The sequence below is a fragment of the Micromys minutus genome, assembly GCF_963924665.1.
Source record: "Micromys minutus genome assembly, chromosome: 30".
NCBI classification, from domain to species: domain Eukaryota; kingdom Metazoa; phylum Chordata; class Mammalia; order Rodentia; family Muridae; genus Micromys; species Micromys minutus.
The window spans coordinates 2248877-2276247 of record NC_137965.1 but is presented as its reverse complement, the minus strand read 5'-3'; the positions used below and the strand labels follow the sequence as shown (position 1 = coordinate 2276247).

At 41.3% G+C, this 27371-nt stretch overlaps 1 pseudogene across 1 annotated transcript; it reads right to left on the bottom strand.

The window, feature by feature from the left end:
• Positions 1-20596: 20596 nt before the first annotated feature.
• LOC308439787 (small ribosomal subunit protein eS17-like) lies at positions 20597-26999 on the bottom strand (annotated as a pseudogene). The gene is made up of 2 exons: positions 26970-26999; positions 20597-21008 (listed from the first exon to the last, which is right to left on the bottom strand). The product of its transcript is annotated as a small ribosomal subunit protein eS17-like (transcript).
• Positions 27000-27371: the final 372 nt, after the last annotated feature.

Sequence of the window (27371 nt, the reverse complement as noted above, 5' to 3'; positions counted from 1 at the left end):
TATGTGTACACACATATAAGTATATATACATATACATTCATATATATGCACACATATATATGTATACATATACGTTCATATATATGTGCAAACATATATTTATAGACATACATATAATGTTTATATATTTATATATATATGCACACACATATATGTACATATATATTGCAATAAACATTTACAAGCCCATCAAATAGTAGAGCAACAAATTTTCTGCCTACTTGCTTGATGCTTCCTGAGGTCCGAATTTCATTTTCCCATGGGAGAAATCAGTTTCCCAAACTTCATGTCCATCGTTTCCTTGTCTTTTCCAGCTGTCATAGGTGAATATAAACAACAACTCTACAGAGTCAAACAGATGCTGTTTATCCATTCTTGTCATCAGATTGATGGAGAAAGCTTGTATTGTCTTCTTGAGTTGTTCACATTCACTCAACATTTATTTCTAAAATACATCAGAGCCTGCTAAGATGTCCTCTTTTCTGAGTTCTAACTAAATACGTGTAACTTTTCCTTTCTCTTGGTATGTCTCTTGTTTGATACCAGCCAAAGCCTAAGCATGCTTTAGCTGACACCATGAACATTCTCTTTCTCTAAAGTGACCCACCCTCTTCTGGCGTGTAACTTCTTGTTCAGCTCTATTCCTGAACCCTGAACGTGCTTGCTTTCTTGGACCTACCTCAAAAGACATGACTATCTTTCTTCCTAGCCATTACTCTATTCCTGGTAGATAATGAGATACCAGTTGTTTTGCCTCAAACTCTTATAAATCAATCCTCAAGTTCCCTTCTGAATTTTTTAATTCTTTTATTAATAATACTAAGAATCAATAAAATAAAAATCCTATTTGGAAGTGACAAATTTGGCATCCAACATGGGTTATCATTAAAGATGTTCCTCTGAGGACAGGACAGTTGGCCATATTCTGTCTTTGGCTCAAGCAAACATCTCAGGGCTAAGATTCCTTTTGGAGGATTCATTCTCTAGACTTTGCCTTTCCATCTTGCCTGAGGTCTGTTTTGTACTGTTGGCTTTAGTATTCTGCCTTCCTGAAAAAAAAAGAAATGTCATTTTCGCCCCTCCTCCCCAAAGTTCTCTCCCTTGGATGGGAATGAAACGTAGAGGATATATATACACAATGCCTTTCTTCTTGGGCTGTTTTTCCATGGCTTCCAATGGCCTCTAAATTTAATTCCCTCCCTTTTCCCTCTGTCTGTTGAGACTCTGTTTATTTCCTTCACTACTTCTGCTCTTTCAGAGCCAGAGAGACTTCAAATAAAACTAAGGAAAGGGAGAGGAATAAACAAAGCAGCTTAGCAGGTTTGGACAGGTCTGGGCTTACAGAGCACTGAACAAAACAGAGGGTATCATAACTTGTTCCAAATGTGCTGCTATGCAACTGGATGTGTGATCATGGGGTCTCCAGGAAGTCCACAGTGTGGGGGCAACTCATAAAGCTGGTGTGACTTTAAAGCAAGATTGTCTGTTTTGACAGCTTCGTTTCTAAGGGTAACCAGTGGTCTACCACAGAGGTTCACAGACTCCTCTGTGTTAGCTCATGTCATCCTCAACTGGGGCTGTGAAGATCATACCATGGGATGATTTTTTTATTCTAAGTCTGTTCTTGGGCTTCCGGAATTGCACAGATGCATGCTGAGTACACTTCCTGTCCCATCTGGGTCTTCCATGAGCCTCATCTGCAGATTGCTAAACCAAGAATTTATAAGCCAGTGAAAAATGAAATCCAAATGACATCTTTTGGTATTTCCAGTTACAACTGGATTTTTGCCATCTTCACCATGAGAAATCATGTAATATTTTCCCCCAAATATCAAGACCATAAAATTCTTGTTTTTTTCTACGTAGAACTTCTCTCTGTATATGCATTTATGTGCTTGGCTATCGGATCTTTCTTATTTTATAGACAATGTGCCTCATGTGTCCTTTGTTTCATAGATAGATAGATAGATAGATAGATAGATAGATAGATAGACAGACAGACAGACAGACAGACAGACAGATAGATAGATAGATAGGTAGATATGTATATACACACATATGCACACTCACACATATATATGGTGACATGGATATATTTACACACACACATGAAGAAGATATGTAGCCATTACATAATTTGGAGGCTGCTGTGGGTCACATGTTTGGCACATGTGTGACCAACTTCACCACCCCTTCCTCGCACACACTAATAATTATAACAAACAAAAATTGTAACAGCTGTGTTTCCTAGTTTCCTCTTTAAAGACGAGTGATTGTGAAGGGACCACTCAATATAGGAATATATTAGATAAGAATGTAGCTAGAGCTCAAAGAAGGAATTATTTCCCAATAATAGAACCATATTTATTCTGTTACCAGGCCAACTATAAAGCCTTTCCCAGGCAAATATGTCACCTTTACTTCCAGAAGAATAAAAGAAAAAAAAATCAGTGAAAGTGATCAAGGATGTCCAAGAACTACCTTAGAATCAAATTTTGAGGGGTTCCCGGGAAAAGTGCAACTATTTTAATAACCAGCAGTTGGAAAATCAGATTTTCTCCCATGAATTTTATCAATTGTCAACATGACAAGCCTTTGGACAGGAGAATTGAGGGCATGAAGTCACTGAGATGTAAAAGAGTAAGGTTGCCAGGAGATAACACTGCACCACAGCTCTCAGTACCCAAATCCCACTTAGAGAGAGCTGGCTTCCCAAGAGTGCTGACACACAAGAACACAGGCTCACAGGAGGGACAAGCTCCAGTCAAGACAGCAAGACCAGCAAACAGAGATAACCAGATGACAAGAGGCAAGCACAAGAACCTAAGCAATAGAAAAGAAGGCTACGTGGCATCATCAGAACCCAATTCTCCCACCACAGCAAGCCCTAGATACATCAACACAGAAAAGCAAGATCCCGATTTAAAATCACATCTCATGATGAGGATAGAGGACTTTTAAGAAGGACATAAATAACTTCCTTAAGGAAATACAGGAGAACATAGGTAAACAGATAGAAGTTCTTAAAGAAGAAACACATAAATCCCTTAAAGAAATACAGCAAAAACCACAACAAAATAGATGAAGGAATTGAACAAAACCATAAAGGATGTAAATGTGGAAATAGAAAAAATAAAGAAATCACAAAGGGAGACAACTCTGAAGATAGAAATCCTAGGAAAGAGGTCAGAAGTCACAGATGCTAACATCACCAACAGAACACAAGAGAGAATCTCAGGGGCAGAAGATACCACAGGAATCATCAACACCACAGTCAATTTTCTAGACAGATACCAGGTACCAAAGTTAAATCAAAATAAGATAAACTATCTAAATAGTTCCATAACCTCTAAAAAAAATAGAAGCAGTCATTAAAGTCCTGCAACCCACAAAAATCCAGGACCAGATGGTTTTAGTGCAGAATTCTATCAGACCTTCAAAAAGGATTTGATATCAATACTCTCAAACTATTCCACAAAATAGAAACAGAAGGAACACTACCTAATTCTTTCAATGAAGCCACAATTATGCTTATACCTAAACTACACAAAGACCCAACAAAGAAAGAGAACTTCAGACCAATTACCCTTATGAATATCAATGTAAAAATACTCAATAAAATTCTCAGAAACTGAATCCAAGAACCCATCAAAACAATCATTCACCACGATCAAGTACGCTTCATCCCAGGGATGCAGGGATGGTTCAATATAAGGAAATCCATCAACATAATCTACTATATAAACAAACTCAAAGAAAAAAACACATGATCATCTCATTAGATGCTGAGAAAAATTTGGAAAATATTTAATATCCCTTCATAATAAAAGTCTCACAAAGATCAGGAATTCAAGGCCCATACATTCACATGGTAAAAGCAAAATACAGAAAACCAGTAGCCAACATAAAACTAAATGGTGAGAAACTTGAAACAATTCTACTAAAATCAGGTACTAGACAAGGCTGCCCACTGTCCCTACGTATTCAATATAGTATTTGAACTCCTAGCCAGAGCAAAACAACAAAAGAAGGTCAAAGGGATAGAAATTGGAAAGGAAGAAGTCAAATTAATCACTATTTTCAGATGATATGATAGTATAATTAGGTGACCCCAAAATTTACACAATAGAACTCCTACACCTGATAAACAACTTCAGCAAAATGGTTGGATAAAAAAAAATAACTCAAACAAATCAGTAGCTTTCCTTTATATCTTGGGGTATCACAAACCAAGCAAGTGAAAGATATGTATGACAAGAACTTCAAGTCTCTGGAGAAAGAAATGAAAGAAAGTCTCAGAAGATAGAAAGATACCCCCATGATCATGGATTGGCAGGATTAATATAGTAAAAATGGCCATTTTGCCTTAAGCAATCTACAGAGTCAATGCAATCCCCATCAAAATTTCAACTCAATTCTTCATAAAGTTAGAAAGAGCAATTTGCAAATTTATTTGAAATAACAAAAGACCTAGGATATCAAAAACTATCCTCATCAATAAAAAAAACTTCCAGGGAAATCACCATCCATAATCTCAAGCTGTATTATTGATCAGTTGTGATAAAAACTTCATGGCATTGGTACAGACATAGGCAAGTAGATCAATGGAACAGAATTGAAAACCCAGAAATGAACCCACGCACCTATGGTCACTTAATCTTTGACAAAGGAGCTAAAAACTTTCAATGGAAAAAAGAATAGCCTCTTCAACAAATGGTGTTGGTTCAACTGGCAGACAGCATGGAGAAGAATGCAAATTGATCTGTTCTTATCTTCTTTTACAAAGCCCAGGTGAAAGTAGATCAAAGACCTCCACATAAAACTAGGTGCACTGAAACTATTAGAAGAGAAAAAATGGGGAAGAACTTAGAACACATAGGCACAGGGAAATTTTTTTCTGAATAGAACACCAATGGCTTATGCTCTAAGATCAAATGGGACCTCATGGAGTCACAACATTTCTATAAGGCTAAGGACACTGTCAAGAAGACAAAACATCAGCCAGCAGATTGGGGAAAGATCTTTACCAATAACACATCTGATAGAGAGCTAATATCCAATATATACAAATAACTCAAGAAACTAGACTTCAGAGAATCAAACGATCCTATTAAAAAATGGGGTACAGAGCTAAACAAAGAATTCTCAACTGAGAAATACCAAATGGCCAAGAAGCACCTAAAAAAAATGCTCAGCATCCCTAGTCATCAGGGAAATACAAATCAAAATAAGCTTAAGATTCCACCTCACACCAGAATAGCTAAGATCAAAAACTCAGATGACAGCAGATGCTGGTAAGGATATAGAGAAAGAGAAACAGTCTTCCACTGTTGGTGGGATTGTAAGTTGGTACAACCACCCTGAAAATCATTCTGGTGGTTCCTCAGAAAATTGGACATAGTACTACATGAAGACCCAGCTATTCCACCCCTGGTAATATACCCAAAAGACACTCCAACATATAACAATGACACAAGTTCTACCATGTTCATAGCAGCCTTATTTATAAGAGCCAGAAGCTGGAAAGAACCCAGATGTTCTTCAGCAGATAAATGGATACAGAAATTGTGGTACATTGTTACCATGGAATGCTACTCAGCTATTGGAAACAATGGCTTTATGAAATTCATAGGCAAATGGATGGAACTAGAAACTATCATCCTGAGTGAGGTAACCCAGACACAAAGAACACAAATGGTATACACTCACTGATAAGGTAATACTAGCCCCAGAAAGCTCTGAATACCCAAGAAACAATTCACAGACCTTATGAATCTCAAAAACAACAAAACAAAACAAAATAGAAGGCCCAAATGTGAATGCCTCAGTCTTTAGAAGGACTATTGCTGATGCCAAGAAGTACTTACTGGCATGAACTAGATATGGATGCCTCCTCAGGGGCTCTGCCAGAGTCATACAGATACAGCTGAGCATGCTTGCAGCTAACCATCGGACTGAACATGGGGATCCCAACAAAGGTGCTAGAGAAAGGACAGAAGGAGCTGAAAGGGTTTGTAACCTCATGGGAAGAACAACATTATCAACCAACCAAACCCTCCACAGCTCCCAGGGACTAAAACACCAACCATTGAGTTCACATGGAGCAGAGACTGAGGGAAAGGACGTCCAGAGACTGCCCTGCATGAGGATCCACATACACACACCAAACCCAGTCACTATTGTGAATACCATGAAGTGCTTGCTGACAGGACTCATAGATAGGTGTCTCCTGAGAGGCTCTTCCAGAACCTGAGAAATACAGATGCAGATGCTCGAAGCCAACCACTGGACCAATGGAGGGGTTGGGGAAAGGACTGAGGGAGCTGAAGGGTTTTCAATCCTATAGGAAGAACAATATCAACCAACCATACCCCCCAGAGCTCCCAGGGACTAAACCACCAAACAAAGAGCACACATGAAGGGAACCATGGCTACAGCTGCATATGTAGCAGAGGATGGCATTGTCTGGCATCAGTGGGAGGAGAGGCCCTTGGTCCTGTGAAGCCTAGATGCCCCAGTGTAGGAGAGTGGTAGGGAGGTGAGGTGGGAGTGGGTGGGTGGGGGAGCACCCTCATAGAGGCAGCAGGAGGGGGAAGGGGATACAGGGTTTGTGGAGGGGAAACCAGGAAAGGGAATAACATTTGAAATGTAAATAAGTAAAATATCTAACAAAAACTGCAAAATTGTCAAGTGCAAAAATAATTAAAAAGTATACAGTAAATAAGAGTATGTCAATAAATAAATAAATAAAGAGTAAGGTTTTATGTCCATGGTGATGAAATAAAAAAAAAAATGGAGAACCATTATTTGTGAAATAGGCAGCCAATAACAATTAATCGATTAAACAACTAATTAAGATATTAATGACAACTGATCTATTAACCAACTATTGCTAATGAAAATAGCCAAGAATATTAATTTCTTGTAATGCTAGTGACCAACAGCAACACTTATGCTTAGAGTTATTTATTCTCTTAGGATCACAGTGGAAAATGGCAGAACTTCCATCTGAACCTCGGTTACACCAACAGCCAGCGTGATGCCCAGTTTGGATATTGAGCTAATGCAAAATTGATTCTGGAATCTTCTCTCATTTCAATTTGAAAATATTAGCACTGCTTGTAAATCTTGCCGTGCAGACACTAATTGTCATTGCCAGTCAGAACTCATGAACAAAAGAACTTCCAGGAAGCCATAATAATTCTGCACTTTGGGCCTTCAGATATTTGGCTAATGAACAGTGGATAGGTCCTGGATGAATGACAGCCCCACACAGTTACCTACAACCAGATACATAACGTTATCAGCTGCCATTGTTTATGACACACGTGTTTCTTAGCCACTTCTAATGAGCCAGAAAGCGTTCCAAGAAGAAAAGCTGGATTAAAGGACATTCTTTCTGTATTTAAAAAAAAATCACAAACAGACCAGCATCTTAGGGATACCATGTAAGGACTTCTCGGTGGAGACACACAGTTACATGGGATCAACTCAAAGTCTAAGCCTCTTGTCTTCTGGGATGATAAAGCTAAGGGAAAATAACACTGCCTGCTCTGTGTGGTCCTAAAGTCTGGGCAGCTGCCAATTCAAAGTATTTCTATTCCTTCATACATACGAAGGACAGAAAATAGTTCAGAAACTTGTGATCTCTCAATAAAGAAAGGCCAGTTTTTAAGTGGTGTTTTAGGCCATTCATGAATTCTCATATCTTTGTAACAACAGAGACATTTCTTAAAGGACCAGCATAAAACAACTGCATGATGTAACTTCCTCTCAGCGAAACCACAGACAATTGTAGCATAAACAGTCCTATCCTTCCAACAAGCCAGCAAGTGAACGGAAATGCTGTATACAAACTTGGGACAATGAATAAAGCAGACACTAATTTTTTTCCTTCTATTGAAAATAATTTTTTTCTCACATGATATATCCTGATTATGGTTTATCCAGATCAACCCCTTTCTGTCTCATTAGAAAGCTATAGAAACAAGATAAAATATAATAAAATAAGACAAAAACCCAACATATCAGAATAGAACAAAACAAACAAGAAAAAGAACCCAAAGAGAAGGCACAAGAAATGGTTCAAACATTCAGAAATCCACAAACACTGAACTGGAAGCCGTGTGTGTGTGTGTGTGTGTGTGTGTGTGTGTGTGTGTGTGTGTGTGTGTTCTAAGGATCTATAGAATAAAAAAGGGAGAAGAAAAATATATCAATAAAATAAAGAAAAAAAAGATATTTTTTTTCTGAAAAAGGAAAATCCCTGACATGACATGAGACAAGGAACCTCCAAATACACCTTGAAGTTCATTTTCTGTTGGCTACCTCCTGCTGGGCATGCAGCCTACCATTAAGAGTAGATTGTTTTCCACAGGGAGACTCCTTTAGAGGGAACTAAAGTTTCATTAGCAGGTGGTTATCAATTGGAGATAGCTTCTGGGTTAGGGATGAGGACCCCAACTGGGGCAAACCCACACAGGCCTGACCATGCCACCTCAGTCTCTGTGAGTCCCTATCTGCGTCAGTCCTGTTTACTTGGAGGACCTTGTTTGCTTGGTGGTCTCTGATGTCGCTGGGTCTTACATTCTTTCCACTTAATAGAGCAGATTTTTGGTTGCTTGTTTTTTTGGTTGGTTGGTTTTTTTGTTTGTTTGTTTGTTTTTTGTTTCTGTTTTTGTTTTTTTGTTTGTTTTATGTAGCCTTTAACTATCTTCTGATGAGGAATATCTCCCTTAACTGAAAAAAGGCTGAACATTTAGCTTGGGATGTTGGGATTAGCTAAAGAGATGGATCAGTAGCTACGAGCAATCGCTGATCTTGCAGAGGACCCAGGTTCAATTCCCAGCACCCATGTGGTTGCTTATAACCATCTATTCCTCCAGCCCCAAGGGATCTACTGCCCTCTTCTGGCCTCCTCAAACATCAGGCATCTATGAGGTACACATGCATACATCAAAGCAAAGCAAATACATAGAACAAAAATAAATAAATTTTAAAAATCCCAAATAACACCCAGTTAGTACTTTCTGTGTTCAATAAGCCCTGTTGCTTTAATTAGGCAATTGAATCTATTGGTCACAAAAATCCCACACAAAACTAGTTGTTACTGTTAACCCCATTTACTGGAGAGGCAAGTAAATCCTAGAGAATCAGATGAATGGCTAATGTTAGTAAGGCAAGATTCAAAACCACATCCCTCTGACCAGAACTGGTGTGCTATTTTTCATTTTATTTCCTTTTATTTTATTTTACATTATTCATTTTTTTACAGGCCCTCTGTCCCCCATAAACATGACTTCTCTGTGTGGTAAGGCCCTAGGCTTTTGCTCTTTTCTTTCTTGATTCCTTCAATTAATTATTGTGCTTAAAAGCATTTCTCCAGGGAGTATCTCAGAGTCAGGTCACCTCTGTTCCGTAAGAGCTACAAACTGGTGAGTTCTGACATATCTCACCCTATTCCTGAACATGCTACCATGTAAAGGTACTTTCTGTTTTGAATGTCACATATTCAACTCCTAACCAAGAGCTATACAAGTTTGGGGAAGAATTTAACCTCTACTATCTTAGAAATTGTGGACATAAATATTTTCGTTAGATCCCTAAAATCCAAACCGGCTCTAACTATGGAACTGAACCACACTGTCGTATCTCTCAGAGCTCCTTCCCCGGTACCCATGCCAGCCCGTGAACATCTGAGCACAGACCTGACGCTAACAAGGAAATGGGTTGTGCTGATCTGTGAGGAAAAGTAAGCCAGAGCAGAGGAATCAGGCAAGACAGTGGGGGGCATGCCAAGAGTATGTCCAAACTGAGCCAGCCGCACAAACACTGAGATGCCAAATCTAAGTTCAAACTCCACATTAGAGAACCTGACCTAATAGGCTGGTACCTAACATTAGTTTCCAAGTTGCCCCCCAACCCCCAAAACCCGAGCCTAGCTCCGGTCTTTATGCTAATCCCCAACAAGACGAGCATCTCCCAGTTATACCCTCAGCAAGACCAGCATCTCCAGGATATTCCCCCAACAACCTGTACCCCCAGGTTACGTGCCCACCCCCGGCCTAAAGACCACCAACGCAGAGGAGAGCAGAAATTAAGTTTATGATATGACTCCCAGCAGCAGCCAATTATGTTAAAGGCCATAGTAACTTCCCAATTAGATGCTTGCATACTCACCCCCACTTGCTGTTTATTATAAATCCTTGCCCCAGTAGATCATCTGGGCTCCCCTACCAAAACCACCCTGCATGATGCCGGTGCATTGGAGGGGCCTGAGTTAGGTCGAATAGAATAAAGACCCTGTCGTACGCTGCATCAGATTTGTTCCTGTCGGGTTTTTTTTTGGGGGGGGGGTGGAGTGGGGGTAGGGCTTACTGTGCTTCCCTGGCACTACAACACAAGGCGCTCACAAGGTTTCAGCACACTCTTTGGTGCTTGAACCTTCGACACTTACGTACTGATAATTACAGCAAGGACTTTGTGTTTCCGTTGTTCAATGAGCAATGTGAGCTACAGTTGTTCCTCCCCATCCGTGGCTTTGCTGTCTTCAGATTCACTGCTCCATGCCCAAGCACTGCCCAAGAAGTATTAAATGGAAAATTTCAGAAAGGCGTATTTTCTATTATTAGTCCTTCTAAATAGCATGGTGACGTCTCCTATGCTTTCCCACTGGGATGTGAACTATGAATTGTGCAGTGTGTGCTTTAAACGCCACCCACCCGTTAGCCCCTCAATAGCCAATTCAGTTGCCAGAGCACATGTCGTATTACACACATATGCTCAGGATGCCTTTATTTTATTTTACTTTATAATGGTCCAAAAACGTAAGACTAGTGATTCCAACAGTAGGGAAACACAAAGGGAAGCGGTAGACAGCTTCTTTTAAGTGAGATTATGCACCTTTGCCGTTGATACACATGCATAAAGAAAAATGCTTTTTATGGGGCTTCAAGTATCCCCTGGAGAACTTGGAAGAGGTACCACGCATACCTGGCTCTGGATCAGAGCAACAGAAGGGACTTACTTGATTGTTTTAGAGTTTTAGCCATTGGTCAATTCTAAGAACTTTTGCTTTAATTCAGGATGAGATGAGAAGGTTTTTAACAGAGCAATAGAAATATCTGATGGCTTATTTAAGTCACTCTGGCTTTTGCTGAGTAAGGTGCTGGTGAGTCAATCCACCGACAGGAAGAAAAAAAAAAACAAGAACAAAAAATTCCCTAAGTCTATGTTTTTGAAGATAAAGTGAAAAGCACACTGTCGGTGGGAAAGGTGGCACATGCACTTGAGAGTGGGAGGCAAGAGGATCCTTGTGAGTTTCAGCCCAACCTTTCTGCATGGGAAGATCCTGTCTCAAAATAAAACAACTAACACATAAGGCAAAGGGGACCATCTAGGAAGACGCTCAGTTTGGGACCTGAGCACTAAGAATAGTGAAAGCACAGAAAATGTGAGCACGGGGACTTCATCCATGACACCAGGAGTCTGTTTGTGGAGCCCTTAAAGCTGAGTAAGTAGGCATGCCAGTCTGAAGATGGGTTCGGGCTAGAGAAAGACAGTTGGAGATGAGGAAATGCTAGGGAACGGGGCAAGGATGGGAAACAGACAGAAAATCAGAGGAAGGAGCAGCCTGGGCGTTAAGAAAAGAGGCGTTTCATTTGTGCCAAGTGGCCGTGTGCGCCAAATGACAACACTTCCAAGGAGTCAAACACAGCTGAAAAATTGCCTGGCCACTGAATTGAATAAGATGGGGACTTTTAAAAGCCTCCCTATGGCCCTGGGGAGGTGGCTCAGTGGTTAAGACCAGATGCTTCCTCACAGCCATCTCTGACCCCTTTACAGGGGAAGCCAATGCCTTCTTCTGGCCTCCACAGACACTGCGTGCATACAGTGCCTAGACACGTGTGCCAGCAAAATGTCCATATGCATAAAATAACAAATAATTGAAAATAAATAGACAAATAAAACATAAACCCTTCGCTGTGATAATGGGATCCTTCTCAGCAAAGACTGTAACTGTGAGATGTAACTGTGTCAACATGTTGGGAACCTTCTCATCCATATTCAGATATTAACATAAATAATCCTTCATCTTTATAGGTTTTTATCATTTCCAATCTTACCAACACTATAATCAAGTTCAGGCCCCTGCTACCTTAGAACTGGACTACTGAGTAAGCTCTAAGATTCCCTTGTTTGTTCTGATTAGTTTAATTCTGATTAGTCATTCTGGAACAAAGATTTTCTTGATGGGGTCCCAGATTCTCTGGCTCTTCTCCCAACATGCTGAGAATTTTCTCTCACCCATTTCCTCGCTGCTATTTTGGAATGGAAAAGTCCCCTACACAGGATAACGCATCTGAACAATTGGTCTCCAGCTGGTGAAGCCATTTGCGGAGGTCGGAGAACATTTTGGACCTAGACCTCAGCCAGTAGACTGGGTCACACACAGGGCAGGCGATTTCTGCTTCCTGACTGCGCAGCAATGTTGCTGGGCCTTTTTCTCCCACACACAGAAGGCAGCTGCTTCCTTCGTGCGTTCCCTTTGGGTGTGGGTTTCTGTCAGATAGGCTATCACCGTCACTTCTGGCATGCCACAAGTCCCTGTGTGTTTCCCAACACTAACCGTCTTCTATAATTCCACACAGAAGAGCCCTCGGGTACAACCGCTGGTGAGAGTGATTTAGGTGCCCCCTGCCCGCGCCCCTCTATTCTCACATGGGCTCAGTCTCTGTGAGTTTAAAGGAAAATTCAAGATAGCAAAACACCATAGTGCTGACTAAGTAGATGGAAAACTGATGTTTTCTAAGAAAATACAGTCAAATATTCAAATGACTAGAGTTAAGTGCGTTTTTTAAAAAGCAGACAGTACCAAATACTAGCAAGGATGCCCGGGTGGAGCTCTCATTCACTGTTGTAGGTTTGGGAAGTCGTGGAGCAATTTCTTTTATAAAGAACTATTTCATACAGAACCCAGTGATCTAACCTTTAAGTGTGTACTACAACAGTACTCAAACATGCTTCCCCACCCAACCTTCCCTATACACAAGCTAACTATAGACTATTCTTTATCGTAGTGACAGCATTGTTCATAATCTCCAAATGACCATGAAGTGGTGAAGAGGTAACTAGAACTCTCCTCTTAAAGAAAAAGAACTAAGCCAAAGTATGTTGGCAGCATGCAGAATCTCAAAACAACATTCTAAGTAAAAGCAGCTGGATCTAAAGGGCCACAAAATCCAATGGTTCCCTTTACCTAGTATTTAAGAAAAAAAAAATGGCCTATGTAGACAGAACACATGCAAAGGTTTGCCAGGGGCTGGTGGAGGGTGGAACTTACAATGACAGAGGGAAATCAGGGAGGCCTCTAACATGACAGGAAACACACTGCAAAGACAGTCACAGTTACACCACAAGAAAACCAACTGTCCAAAACCATAACTGCGCACGATGCACACATTTTGATGCTCATAAATATTCTAATGAATCTGATTTTAGGAATGAAACTCCATGAGGGCGATGCTTTATCTAATGACCTGTCTGTAGGATAACTAGAACTACAAATAAAAATTATTAAACCATTAAAAGATGGGGAAGAGCAAAGTAGAGGAGGAAAGGGAAGGAAAGAAGGGGGAAAATAAAGGGAAAAAAGACAGGAGAAAAAAATCTGTGAATTCTAGTTTGACAAATTTTAAGATTCTTAAAGACATAAATTCTGGAACTAGAATATAACTCATCCTATATATAAGTTTCAAATTTTGCTTATGAAGTACGTGACTTGAAATTTATTAAATATTGTATTTGGGGATTTAGTTTCTATAATCTGGAGTGTGGAGTAACTGATGGTAAGCCTGGGAGACATGGGAAAAGCACATTTTTACATATCAAAACAGTGTAAGCTGGAAGTTCAAAATGAGTTGATCAAATGCATATTAAAGTCTCAATATAGAGTCGGCTAAGTGGACGCCACTGAGTCCAAACAGCAAGAATTGAGATATTGAGGAGAGTTGCGTGTGTTTTGTGCCAAACTTCTGCTACGTGGTTAAAGTGAGAACTCAGGCTTTGTACAGTCCCAGGGGATATTGTAATGAAGGACACTTCAGTTAGTAGCACACTTAAAAAAAATACTGAAACCAAGAACAACTGACTTAATGAAAAGAAAAAGGCTGGGGGAAAAGATGCTGGCAGCTCAGCATTCTACATTACGGACAAACAAGAGTAGCACTGGAACCTCGGAGGACCAGGGAAGAAGAGTCCATGTAAAGGAAACCTCTCATTAAAAACATTTTTTATTGGATATTTCTTTATTTACATTTCAAATGTTATCCCCTTTTTGGTTTTCCCTCCAGAAAACCCCTATTCCATCCCCCCTCCCTCTGCTTCTATGAGAGTGCTCCCCCACCCACCCACTCCCTCCCACCTCCCTGCCTGGCATTCCCCTACACTGAGGCATCAAAACTTCACAGGACCAAGAGCCTCTCCTCCCACTGATGCCTAATAAGGCCATCCTCTGCTACATATGCAGCTGGAGCCATGGATCCCTCCGTGTGTGCTCATTGGTTGGTGGTTTAGTCCCTGGAAGCTCTGGGAAGATCTGGTTGCTTGATACTGTTGTTCTTCCTATAGATGCAAACCCCTTCAGCTCCTTCAGTCCCTTCTCTAATTCCTCCATTGGGAACCCTATACTCAGTCCAAAAGAAAATGAAAGACATCAACAACATTTTATGAAATGCTTGGACAATTGAGGTTTCTGAATGCCTGATTTTATAATTACTTTTTTAAGGTCCAAGAATTAGGGAAATAACTCACTATGAAAACTAAGTTCAAGCCAGCAAAAGTATCTTTATTCAGAAATTGATCAGGGAGATAGCTGGTTTCAGTATTCAAACCATGTCAGCTCAGCATGGGGCTGAGGAGAAGGACAAGCAATCTTTTAAAGCAAAGAAAACAAGACAAAAACAAACACACACAAATTAGGTGGAGTAGAGGCAACCAATTAGGCATATGCATGTTCTATGTTTCTGAACATTTTTTATACCTGGCATCTTAAGTGGGTTACTACCTGTCAAGAACCTCAGATAGTTATCTTAATAACTTGGCCTAGATCAAGGTCAGCCAATCAGAGCATCTACAGGATTTTAGTTCCAACTGGTTGCTAACCAACAAAGCATAGGGTAGGATATAGTGGTGTAAGTTCATACGGGACACCTGGAGTCCAAAGCTATTTCTGGGAATTCAGCTGTTTCTTAGAATTTAGTCTAGTACAAAATGTAGACTATATGCAAGATGTAGTCTCTGAAGTTAAAGAGGCCCCCAACAGCCTGTCATTATCAGCCTGTCTTACAATGTCAGCAATAGCCTGTCACTATTAAATCAAGCTCCCTCCAATCCCCAGAGGTTGCTTATTTGTGCTAGAAGCCAGACTTCCCTTTTAATCTCTGGGTGAAAACACAGACCCTATCTTTATCACAGAAAGCAGTAATAGTAATAAACCATGCCTACATATAGACCATGACTAGTGAGCATACAGTATAACCAGGAAACGAGAATACAGGAAGCAAGTAGGCATGAGAGCATTCCACCTCATTTGAAATTCGAGTGGTCACTGCTTAACACCAAGCTTTGATGGAAAGTAGAAATCCCTATATTCCAGTTAAGACCACTCAAAGGTAACTTTCATGTGTCACCATTGGTAGTATAAACTATTGATGCAAACGATTTTGGAGTTGCTTACCTGGCTTGTCAGGAGCCAACAAGCTAATAACTAGCAGGTGATCTTCCTGAGATGGTCCACATTGGATTAAAAATACATTGTCTTCTTGTGATGCTATATAGACAAGTAGATGATTTCTTGATCCCCAATGATAACCCTATAAGAATTCCTAGATTTATGGTAATTATTAAGCTCTTTTAATAACACTGCTGTTAAATCCTTTCTGATAGTCAGAGCTGTAGTGAGGATTCTGCAGGTCTTTAGTGTCACAGGTTAATTGCTTCTGAGATAGCAAGCAGGCATCTACCACTCAGAGCACATTCCAAGAGGCTGCAAAACCATCGACCAAAGGTCATGAAAAGTGAATTGACAATTTATTATAGGTGCCAGGACAGAAGATAAAATATTGACTGGGTTTATCTATAAAAACTTCACTAGTAACTTAGTTATGGTTGTAAACCTTCAGTGAACCTGTGGAGCTGAGACAGGTGATGGATGTTTAGCCAGATAATTACTTCTAATGGATATGCATGTAAACATTCTCTGTTGTAATTTTATTTTATGTGTAAGCTTGTGATGAAATGTCTACCATGTGACCATGTATTCTGAAAGACGTAGAAGAGCTGAGGATGTAGGGAAGAGATCATTCTACTTTCTACATTCTTCTTAGAGAATGTTCATATGAAACTTTTTACGACTTAGAAATAAACACTAAATTCACTTTTCATTTTTTCCTTTTTGTTAATATTTATTTATTTTATGTGTGTGAGTACACTGTAGCTGTCTTCAGACACACCAGAAGAGAACATCGGATGCCATTACAGATGGTTGTGAGCCACCATGTGGTTACTGGGAATTGAACTCAGGACCTCTGGAAGAGCAGCCAGTGCTCCTAACTGCTGAGCCATGTCTCCAGCCCCAAATTCACTTTTCAAAGTGTCCCCTTTTCTTCCTGTGACTTCAACTAGCAGGCTGAAAGTAGAACTGTACAGCTCCTGCAGAGACAGAACAGAGACTACCTTATTTAATCCCCTGCTGTTAGGCTACAGGTGTTAATCACCTAAGCCAGCAGCTTTTAACCCTAAAATTGTGCAAACAAAGTCTTTGGTACTTTCTAGACGGTATCATCAGTATTCAGTATGTTTAGAGAGCTAGAATGCCCCGAGATCATCCGTCATTAAAGCTACACCAGACCCTACTCTGTGTCTCATTTCAACCCACTCCAGACCAGGAGGCTTCCAGCACTAGCCTGCTTGTCTATAACATTCATATATTTGTAACATTATATGATAACTGTAAACTCAAATGGTCACCCAGTAATTAGCCAGAAATAGAGGAAAATGGGTAACAAAATGCACGAACGTAATTTTTGTTTTGTAAAGAATGAGAAATGCACCAGAGGCAAGTACATGATTCGTTTATAAAAGTCACAATATATAACATTTTCAACGATATTTTTTAAAACTATTTATACAGAAGAAGTTGCTAAAATACAATACTAAGTCAGGATTCAAAATCAAGCACTTGGCCTATCTTAGCTACAAAATATTCTAAAGCAATTCACTTAAAAGACTGAGGGCCCAGAGAAATGGGACAGTGGTTAAGACCTCTGGCTGCTCCTCCAGAGACTTGGGGTTTAATTCCCAGTACCCACATGGTTGTTTGCAACCCTCTCTAACTTCATTTTCAGGGGATCTGACCCCATCTCCTGGCCTCCAAGGGCACCAGAGAACAGAGTGCACAGACTTGCACGCACACAAACACTTATATACATAAAACAATCTCTAAAGACTAGAAACAATAAATAAAAATCATAGTAATAGCTCTCTGTGGGTGACAAGATCACATGCTCTTTGGCTCCCTGGAGTTTCATTTATCTTTAGTCAATTACCTCTCTTTTTTTTAACATGGGAATGCATTGAAAACAATGTCATAGGCCACATTTAAAGACTATTGATTAGCAAAAGAATCTGCAAAATAATACACATTAATGTGTGCTAGGATATAGCTAACTTGAAAAATACAAGCTTAGTAAGAATTCAGTCTGGCTTCAGTGGCTAGCACATTAAAAAACAGAAGCATGTAAGGTAACACCACTTCAATAAGGTGCAAAACCAAGTAAAAATCAAATTCTGTCCAAAGTGAGAACAGAGGGCCCTCTTTCAGTAGAGGGTAGAGGGGAACAGGGATTGTGAGGAAGATGAGGGGTGGTTAGTCAGGATTATTCACTTATGAGTAAGTACGTTCACCTGTGACAAAGGCATGTCTCTGTATTTTATAACTAAAATTTGCTTTAAGTCTTTGTTCCAGAAAAAAGGGGGGGCCAAAATAGATATTAAAAAAATACACACATTATCTAATTACCTTTTTTTTAAAAAAAAAAACTAAGGAGTTTGATTTGTTCTATCACAGCAAACCACTTAGTTAAAACGCAGGAAGAAAAAATAAATAAATAAAAGGCCAGTATTGAATACAAGCTAGCTTCCCAGAATCTCACACATGCTAATAATGTTGAGTATCGAATGACTGGCTGCAAAATGCCCCGTGAGCCTGTGCCCAATAAAGGATTAAGGTACAGCCCTGACTCATCTAGATGTCTGCTGCGGAGAAGAGGAGCGGCTGTTTCCTCCTGTAACAGGTGCGGGCCCCTCTTACAACTCTTTCTCGACATGGGTGGAGCAGGAGAAGGGGAAGTGAAGATGAGCAAGCAGAAAGGGAGGGTAGAGTGATGGCTTTGTCCAATTCAACCTCATCCTGGGTGTCCACAAGAGAGGATTCCCCAAGATACAAGCTCAAGTCCAGAGACCAGCTCCACGAAGAAGCAGTCACCGAATGAAGACCACAGTAAATAAAGCAAGCTGTAATGTTGAGAAGTAAAAAGAAAAAAGAGTATGACAGTGAATTTTATTGTATTCGTGATGTACAATGTGATGTCTTACTATAGGTGTGCACGTGTGCAGAGGTGAGAGGGCAATGTTAACTGTTTCTCTCAGTTGCGTCCCTGCCTTGTTTTTGGACCCAGGGTCTCTTGCTGAACATGGAGCTCAGGAATTAGCTGACCAGTGAGCCCCAGAAATCTTGCCTGCAACTCCACAGCATTGCAGGCTTCCTAGCCGGGAATCCAAATTCAGGTCCTCGTGCAAGCAGTTGACTGACCAATCCACCTCTCTAGGCTCCAGTGTGATGTGTACGCTGTGTGGTGATGTGCTTTATTAGGTAACTGTCACACTCATCTTTAACAGAAATCGTTACAAGAAACATGAGAAACAGAAGCGCCAGAAGCGCCGAGTAGGTAAAATGTATCGAACATATAGCAAAAGGACAGAGAAGCTTGAGTTTATTTTCCCTACTCCTTAGCTTCTTTTTTGCAGCCAAGAAGCCACCTCCTCCTGAAAGTCCCCAGATAAAAATATTCGCTTCCTCAATCTTGAAGCAGTGACTCATCTGTTCTGCGCAGCTGGCCACTTTCCTCTTCTCAGAGTACAAGCGCTTCTGTGAGGGACCAGAGGCTTTTAAAGACAAGCTTTGGCACAGGAGTCTAAGCCTAGGGGATTTTTTTTTTCTGGTGAATAGGTGCCAGAAGAACAAGAGAGCAGGAAATGTCTGAATCACATGTGGCCAAGCATGAACCTGCTGGGACAGGACAAACGATCGGAGTGTGGGAAGAGCCTGCTTGTCTGAACCAACAGTCCCACTTGAGGACGATCCAGGATGGTGCAACCTTACAGTTTAGCACTGTGGGAACTCTGAACTGCTTGTAGGAGCCTCCCACACTGCTGAGCAGACGGGATACACATTCTTATCTATTGCTACATCAGAAGCAAACACAGAGATGGCCCCAAGCCTCCGGACGGCTGCAGGGCAAAACATTATGAGAAATGCAACCAAATGCAACCATCTTGTTCTAAAGTGTGACACCCCCCTTTTGTTGTTAAAGTGTTGAAATAGTGCACCCCAAGATACTGAAATGTCCCCAGGAAACCTTGTTAGGAGAAGGAAAGGGCAGAAGCCTTTTGCCAGCTAGAGGAGGGATTGGTTTCCCTAAAAGAGATAGCAGAAAGTTCTAACCCCTTATCAGGCCACCTTGCAGGAAAGACTGGAGTTGAAACAATGTTGGTCCACTGCAGGAGGCGATGTGGGCCTCCATTTGTGGTGCCTGTACAACAAACAGCTACTCTGAACGGGGCGAAGGCCTAAGGGTTTGAAAGAAAGACACAAGTCCATTATTCGTGTTAGCAGAAAGTTTACTCCATCTTGAACTGCCGTCTCTTCGGACAGTCTGCAATCATAGTCACAGAGACAGTGGTCCCAGTATTATACCATCAGGTAGTTACAGGGGAGGTGTGTAAATTCCCTAGCGGCTGGGTGTAAGAGTCACCCCCTAGGTTGGAAGTCTGTAATTATCTTTCAGCAACTGGGAACAGGAAGGCCAGGTGTGGAGTGGCTTGTGACTGGGCCAAATAGCATAACAAAGGGGGGGGGTATCTCTCCCAGGGTTGGGCAGTGAAGCTAACCCCAAGCAGATGGGAGAGTTGGGATAATTATCCCAACAGTCCAAGATGGGTGGGATGTGGACCAGGACTGCTTCCCTGTCTGTATCTTTTGTTACATTTGGACCAAACTTCGGGTCAGGACCTGAAGATGGACTTAGGAAATCACCGACCTCTTTTTCCTCATCCCAACTTGGCCACAGTGAATCAATCTGTTCTCTCTGCTTTTTACTTTGTTTCTTCAGTTGATTTATTGTGATGGGTGGCTGAATATAGCTTCTGAGGACTGCCAAAGGCCAGGCTTCTCAACAGCAGTATGAGACACAGATCGTTTGTTGTTGTTAATTTGTTTTGTTTGTTTTCAGGTTTATTGAAAATATGGCAGCACAGATTAAACAGTTCCACACGGTGTTTTGAAATTCATCCCAACTGTAGGCTGAGTGACCTGGAGGTTAGAGAGACTGCCAAAGTCCAGAAGCTTCAGCATTTCCTTGGTGTCAGGATCTACCTCAATGATCTCCTGATCTAGGGCTGAGACCTCAGGAATGTAATTATCTCTCCTCTCTCTCTCTTTCCAGCAACTTGATAGAAGTACCTCTTCCAGGACCTCTCTGAATCTGCCTCATCAGATGCGTGACGTAGCCGGCTATCTTGTTTCAAAGTTTTTTGCTGGGGATAATGGCAACTTCCTCGCACATGCGCTTGCTGGTGTGGAAGTCATCGCCCAGGAGCGTATAGTACTTCTCAATGATGACCCGGGCCACCTTCTTCACAGTCTTGGTGTGAAAGCTGCCCGTGGGTCTCTGTAAAAAAGGAGACATGGATCTTGACCCAAAGCCCCATGCTGACTGAGTAGACGTACAGGTTCAGATATGCTTGGGAAAGGTGTCTTTCTCATGAAATTGAACATGGCCTAAAATAAAAGCTACATGCCCACCCTTTAATTATGCGGCTGCAAACAGACAAACAATGGGATAACTTTCTTTTCTTAGTAGCCCACAGTGTTGGTCATTGTTGCAGTACATATTAAAAAGCTGCTCTATGCACACACACCTTTATATTTAATATGCCTTATTAGCTCAATGACTTGGCACCTCCAAACCTCCCCATGGCTAGCACACACTCCCCTCTGCTATTCCTGAGTTAACATTTTCTAAGTCTGTATTTTATCTTTGCTGCCCTGTGAGCAGCCCTCCCATGGGGCCACTTCCCCTTTGCACCTACATCTCAGGCATTTCACCCTCCTGCTCCTTCATCTCAGGGCCTGTCTTAAGTCCCTTTCTCATGATGGACTCCCTTCTTCTCTTCATCCCTTCTCTGGGAAATCTAAAAGTTCCGCCTCTGTCTCCCTGCCCAGACATTGCCCATTGGCAACTTTATATTTTTCAATCAGAGCCAACAAAGGGGACACTGCAAACAGGTTGGGGGGAGGGGGCGGGGGGGGGCACAATTAGCTCGACAACACAAGCTGCTACAGGTCCTCTCTGCTACTTGTAAAAAGGCTCAGCCTCAGGAGACACTGAAATGGCCTTATAGCCTCCCAGCAACTTCCATATTCAAAACTAAGTCAATATGTCATTTCAAAACCTCATAAACAAAAGCCAGGCAGCGGTTTGGATTCAATGCTTAGTAAGAAGAGCCACTGCCAATGCTAAGCACTGCATAGGGGCAAAAAAAATTACTGCACCCAAGAAAAAACTGAGAGGAGGCTAGATTCGCAGAAGAAAAGCACACACATTTGTCAGCTATGCCTGACCTAGGAGCCTTCTCCAGGACCTGAGGCTGCCGGGTGGTTAGAATCACTCCTATCTCACATGTCCTACTAAACTAAACAAAGAACTCTGTGAGCATGCAACAAACCATATGAAAAGAATTAGGAGAGAATTAGAAGGTAAGTTTTTTTTTTTTTAAGGCTAGAGGCTCTTTTATACATATGTTTATTTGTTTTATGTATGTTAGTACCATGACACACTGTCTTTAGACATACCATAAAAGGGCATTACAGATGGTTGTGAGCCACCATCTGGTTGCTGGGAATTGAACTCAGGACCCTTGGAAGAGCAGTCGGTGCTCTTAACCACTGAGCCACCTCTCCAGCTTGAAGGTAAGTTATCAAAGGCTGTTCAGAAGCCCCATACCCCACATGATGACTTCTTGTCCTTAAAGGTGGGATATCCATTTTTCCAGCATAGGGAAGGTGTCTTTGAGATGAGAAACTCATTTATAAGGAAAAGAAAGTGAGCAGGGTGAGGTGGCCTGCACCTGTAATTCCAGAACCCAAAAAGGTGAGGTAGAAGAACCACCGTGGGTTTGAAGCCAACTGGTACTAGAATGAGGTCCTACTAAGGCATGGTGGGGGTAAGGGAGGGGGTGGGCAGGTGGGGAGGAAGAAAGGAAGGCAAAGAAAAAAAAAAAACCATCAAGAAGTACGAAGCTGTTTTCTTTGCACCTTTGCAAGTGTCTTTAACCCTTCCACAGCAGTGATGGATTGATTTAGAACAGAGGTAGAAAACAAAAGCAAAAAGCCACAGTGTTAGATGGCAGGTCACCTCAGTGATCAACAGAAGATTCCATGACCAACAAAACAGCCAGAGACACATAGAGAAAGGAGCAGAAACAAAGGACAGCATTGTAGCCCAAATAGCATCACTTGAGATGAGATAACCTAAGCTTCAAAGGGTTTAGGTAGCCTTAAGCTCTTTCACCTCAGCACACACACATTCTCCATTAGTCTGCAGATTTGCTTGGTGGACATTGCACAGTCCTCTAATGTCCTGGAGTCCCCACTTCAACTGATCTCAATGGACTCATGGAATAGCCTCTCAGGACTCTCTCTGCTGTGACTTCAACCTTGCCACACAGAGCCAGGTCAGACCTTGGTGGCTCTTGGTGACTACCTCAATTTTGCATCTCATGTGGCTTTCAAATCCAGTACGCAGGTCTTCTTGGACCACAGCAGTGTCGATCTCTGTGCATGAGCCTGGAGTAATACTTTACAGCATACACCTCTGCCCTGCACTGCTCTATGTTAATTATAGCTGCATCTTCAGCACTAGCCTGCTGAGTAATAATAGTAACAATAATCAGTCCATTACCCTTAAACTAAACGGGACCCTGGTACAACGAAGTAGATTCTTGGCCCAACTCCCACATGAACTGTCCCTATTCCAGTTCCTGACAGAATCCTTGTCCCCTCGGAAACCTCCTGGGGTGGGCCAGTACTGCTCATGTTTCTCTCAGCATCACTAGCTTCAAAGCTCCCGCTACAATAGCCTGCTGTCCTCCAGCCTTCAACACCTTTTCTAGCCCCAAATTCTAAACTCTCCCACATTCTTCCTGGTTCAAAGGGTCTAGAAGCCACGCAGTCAGGTTTTAACAACAACAGCCTCACTTCACACTTCCAGTTCCTGTCTTAAGTTTGTTCCCTCTCTCTGTGGTCAGATTTTCTCAACAAAGCACCGTGCCAGCCACCCTTTATCTACAATGATGTAATTCTTACAACATATGCTAGGGACAATGGTGGCACAAAGCTTGTCGGAGTAACCAACCAATAACTTGACTCAAGACCCATACCCAACACTGCTTACATAACCAAGAACCCGAGACTAGATAGCGCTGGGACCTAAGGTAAAACCAAATAAAACTGGTCTGAAGAAAGGAAAACTATATCAAGGGTGATGAAATATTAACTTCTAGTGTCCCTCAGCTAGACTCGTCATTTGGTGCCTTGCTCAGTAGACCTTGGAACACTCAACTCTAAAAGGGTTGCCTCCATCAAATCCCTCCGCTCAGAGCTCAGATAACCCCACAGAAAGACTTTAAGAGCCGGATGGCACCGAGGAAGCAAGACCATGGGAACCAACATGATCAAAGCTCACAGGAACCACAGAAACCCTTCGGTTTAGTTTGCCTTGCCCAACTTCGATGTCATGGTTTTGTTTGACCTTATTTTATTTTGTTATATATTTTTAAAATGTATGAATGAATGAATGAATGTCAACCACCTCTGGTCAGGACTCAGATTCAGTAGCTGACAGGCATAGAATGGGCTCCACAGTATTTTGTGTGTTACAGTTTGGTGGGATTTTTTTTGTTATTGCTTTGTTTTCTTGGTTTGGGAGATTTTCTTTTCTTTTTTTTGAGAATTTAAAGTTGGGTGAGTGGGGAGGAGAAGTGTGCCTGGAACACTTCAGGGAGGAGATATATATGATAGAAATATATTTAAATTTAAATTTTATCTTAAATAATAAAGATATGAAAAATAAATATAATAAAATAAAATATTAAAAACCAAGATGAAAGAAAAAAATAGATAAATGTATAAACCACAGTGAAAAGGAAAAAAAAAAGCCTCAATAAAAGCAACTTAAGAAAAGAGTGTTTATTTTTTGCTCATAATTACAGGTTATGGTCCGCCACAGCCAGGATGCCTGCGTAGCAGGAACTTGGAAGAATTAACCAGGTTAAGTTCATAGTCAGGAGCAATGAGTTAATACACAAGCTCACCTACTCAGTTCATTCTTTCTCTTCCGAAGTTCAGGAACACCTAAGGGGAAAATGGCACCACCCTTTCTCAGTGTCTTTTCCCAGATCAATTAATGTAATAAGTATAACTCCCGACTCCCGGGAACTACGGTGAGGCAATATTTTGAAAATATTTCTTACATTCTAAGAGACTGTAACTTTTGCTGAACCTCATGGCTAGAGCTAATAACACACCTTGAGGTCACTTGAGATTTAAGACTACTACCCTACTGCATATTCAACCTGTTTATTTAACCTTCTTTTGAGACAGCAGTTTGCAACCATTTGGGGGGGGTGTTGAATGATTCTTACATGGAGGTCACATGTCAGATATCCTGCACATCATATGCTTATGTTATGACTCATAACAGTAGCAAAATTACAGTGATGAAGTAACAGCGAAAACTGTGTTGAAGGGTCGCAGCACCAGGAGGGTGAGAACCATTGCTTTAAGAGGACAATGGAACCATTAACCTTACTTGACTTGGATTTCTCATTTAATCAACATTTAGAACCATAGCTGAGGGCTGGGGGGATGGCTCAGCGGCTAAGAGCACTGACTGCTCTTCCAGAGGCCCTGAGTTCAATTCCCAGCAATCATGTAGTAACTCACAACTATCTGTAAAGGGATCTGATGTCCTCTTCTGGTGTCTGAAGACAGTGACAATGTATATATATATATATATATATATATATATATATATATATATATATTCTTTAAAAATAAAAAATATATATATATAAAAGAACCATAGCTGAAATGTTAAGTTATGTACCCAGAGCTCATAACTAATTCATTTAATCCTTGCATTTATAAACATTCCCACAGTCAAACCTGATCTAGATAATCCTTCATTGAGACTTTCTTCCCAAGTAGTTCCAGACTTCATCAGGCAGACAATTAAAACTAACAGTCACTGCGTCCAATAAAAAATCCTAGAACAATTTTTGTTCTAAAATCTTCCACTTACAGAAGAGTCTGTTCCTGTAAACTTAGTCTAAGGCAATATTTACAATGAGTGTTTGTGCCAAGAAAACCACAATTTTAGCTCACTAACCCCCTCCCGAGAAGTTGACGCACACATTTCAAACCACAGAGACGAAAAACATATCCTTTTGAGCAATAAAGAATAATGATTAAAACTTAACACCTAAGAAGGAAACCCTTTGATGTTGATACTCAAACTTCTAGACTTGCATTCAAATCCTCCATAAGGTTTGAGAGGGAGGAAACATTAAAAGTAAAATGTTACTTCCATAACTTGAATTTGATACAGTCACCATCATCACCACAGTCATTTTGTAACAAAACTGTTAAACACAAGACATTTCTAAGAAGAGACTCAGCTCAGACAACACTGTCTGCAGAGCTGAGATTGACATTTGTCTTCGAACAGTCGGACACGGTGCCCATGTCCTACAAAGCAGGATCACGACACGCTTTCTTCTTTCCCTCCGCTTCAGTGATCCACTGCTTGCCTCGCAGGCCACCCACCTTTGTACAGCAACACATCAAAACCACACATTGTGCACTGGTTTCCTGCTAATTTATCCTTTCCGTGACATTTTACCTCCCAAAGATCAACACAAGTTCAGCCATGTAGCTGGCTAATCTGAAACGCGCTACCAAGCCTGCTCTGGAAACCTGGCTGTGTGCCAGTACCTGGTTCCTTCCTTAGCTCACTCAGACGCGATCCTTCAAAACTGTAACAGGATGATGCATCAGAAGGATTCTGCAGCAGGTAGCTTCTAGGCTGGAGCCGCGTCTCATCTCCGGCTGACCTCCAGTCTGCAGGCTACACACTTCTAGGCTTGAGCTGAAGAGCTGTTCTCTGGGTTCTTCAGACCGCTGTTAATTCCTGCAGACTTTGGCCTTGCCAGAGACTATGGTCATGTTCGCTAATTACATAAAGACACGTTCCTCCCTTTTCCTCCCCTTTCCTCTTCTCCTGTTCTCCCTTCCCCTCCTCTCCCCCCCTCTGCTTCCTTGCCCCTCTCTTCCTTTCCCTGCTCCTCACTCACTAAGCAAGTGTTCGAACATTGAGCTACACATCTCACTCCTCTCTCCACATATCTGCACACACACGTCTCATTGGTTCTGCTTCCCTGAAGATCCCCGACTTATAAAACCATGCTTAATGTGTGAGAATTTTATTTGGCAATTTAATGGACTTAGCTACTATTTATATCTTACTAATCTTCAAAAACCCATTCTGAGCAGGTTGGTTGGCCTTCCTTACTGCGAGGTCGGTGTAGCCTACGACTTTCATACTTACGGAACAATGGTTAACTTTTAAGTTGCTACTTTCCCTCAGCTTGTATCTCTGGAAAGACAGTGTTTGAAACTGGATAGAAGGGGATCTATTCCGATGTCAGCAGGGAGGAGGAGGCTCTCGGCTACTTGATTCTGCAATCCACCTTGTGATCTGGGGGAAGTCCGCCTATAGATGAGGAAGGACAGAGAAACATGGAAAAAGCACGTAGATTTCTGTGAACCAGGAAGTCCTTAGTCCTTATGCCAAATCTTGGGATCAAAGCTCGTCTGATGTCATAAACTCATTCTGAGGAGTTAGGTGTCTGAACACAGACTTATTCTCAGTGTGGCTTCTGCCTTAGCCTTCAGCACTGTTTTCCTGAGCAGC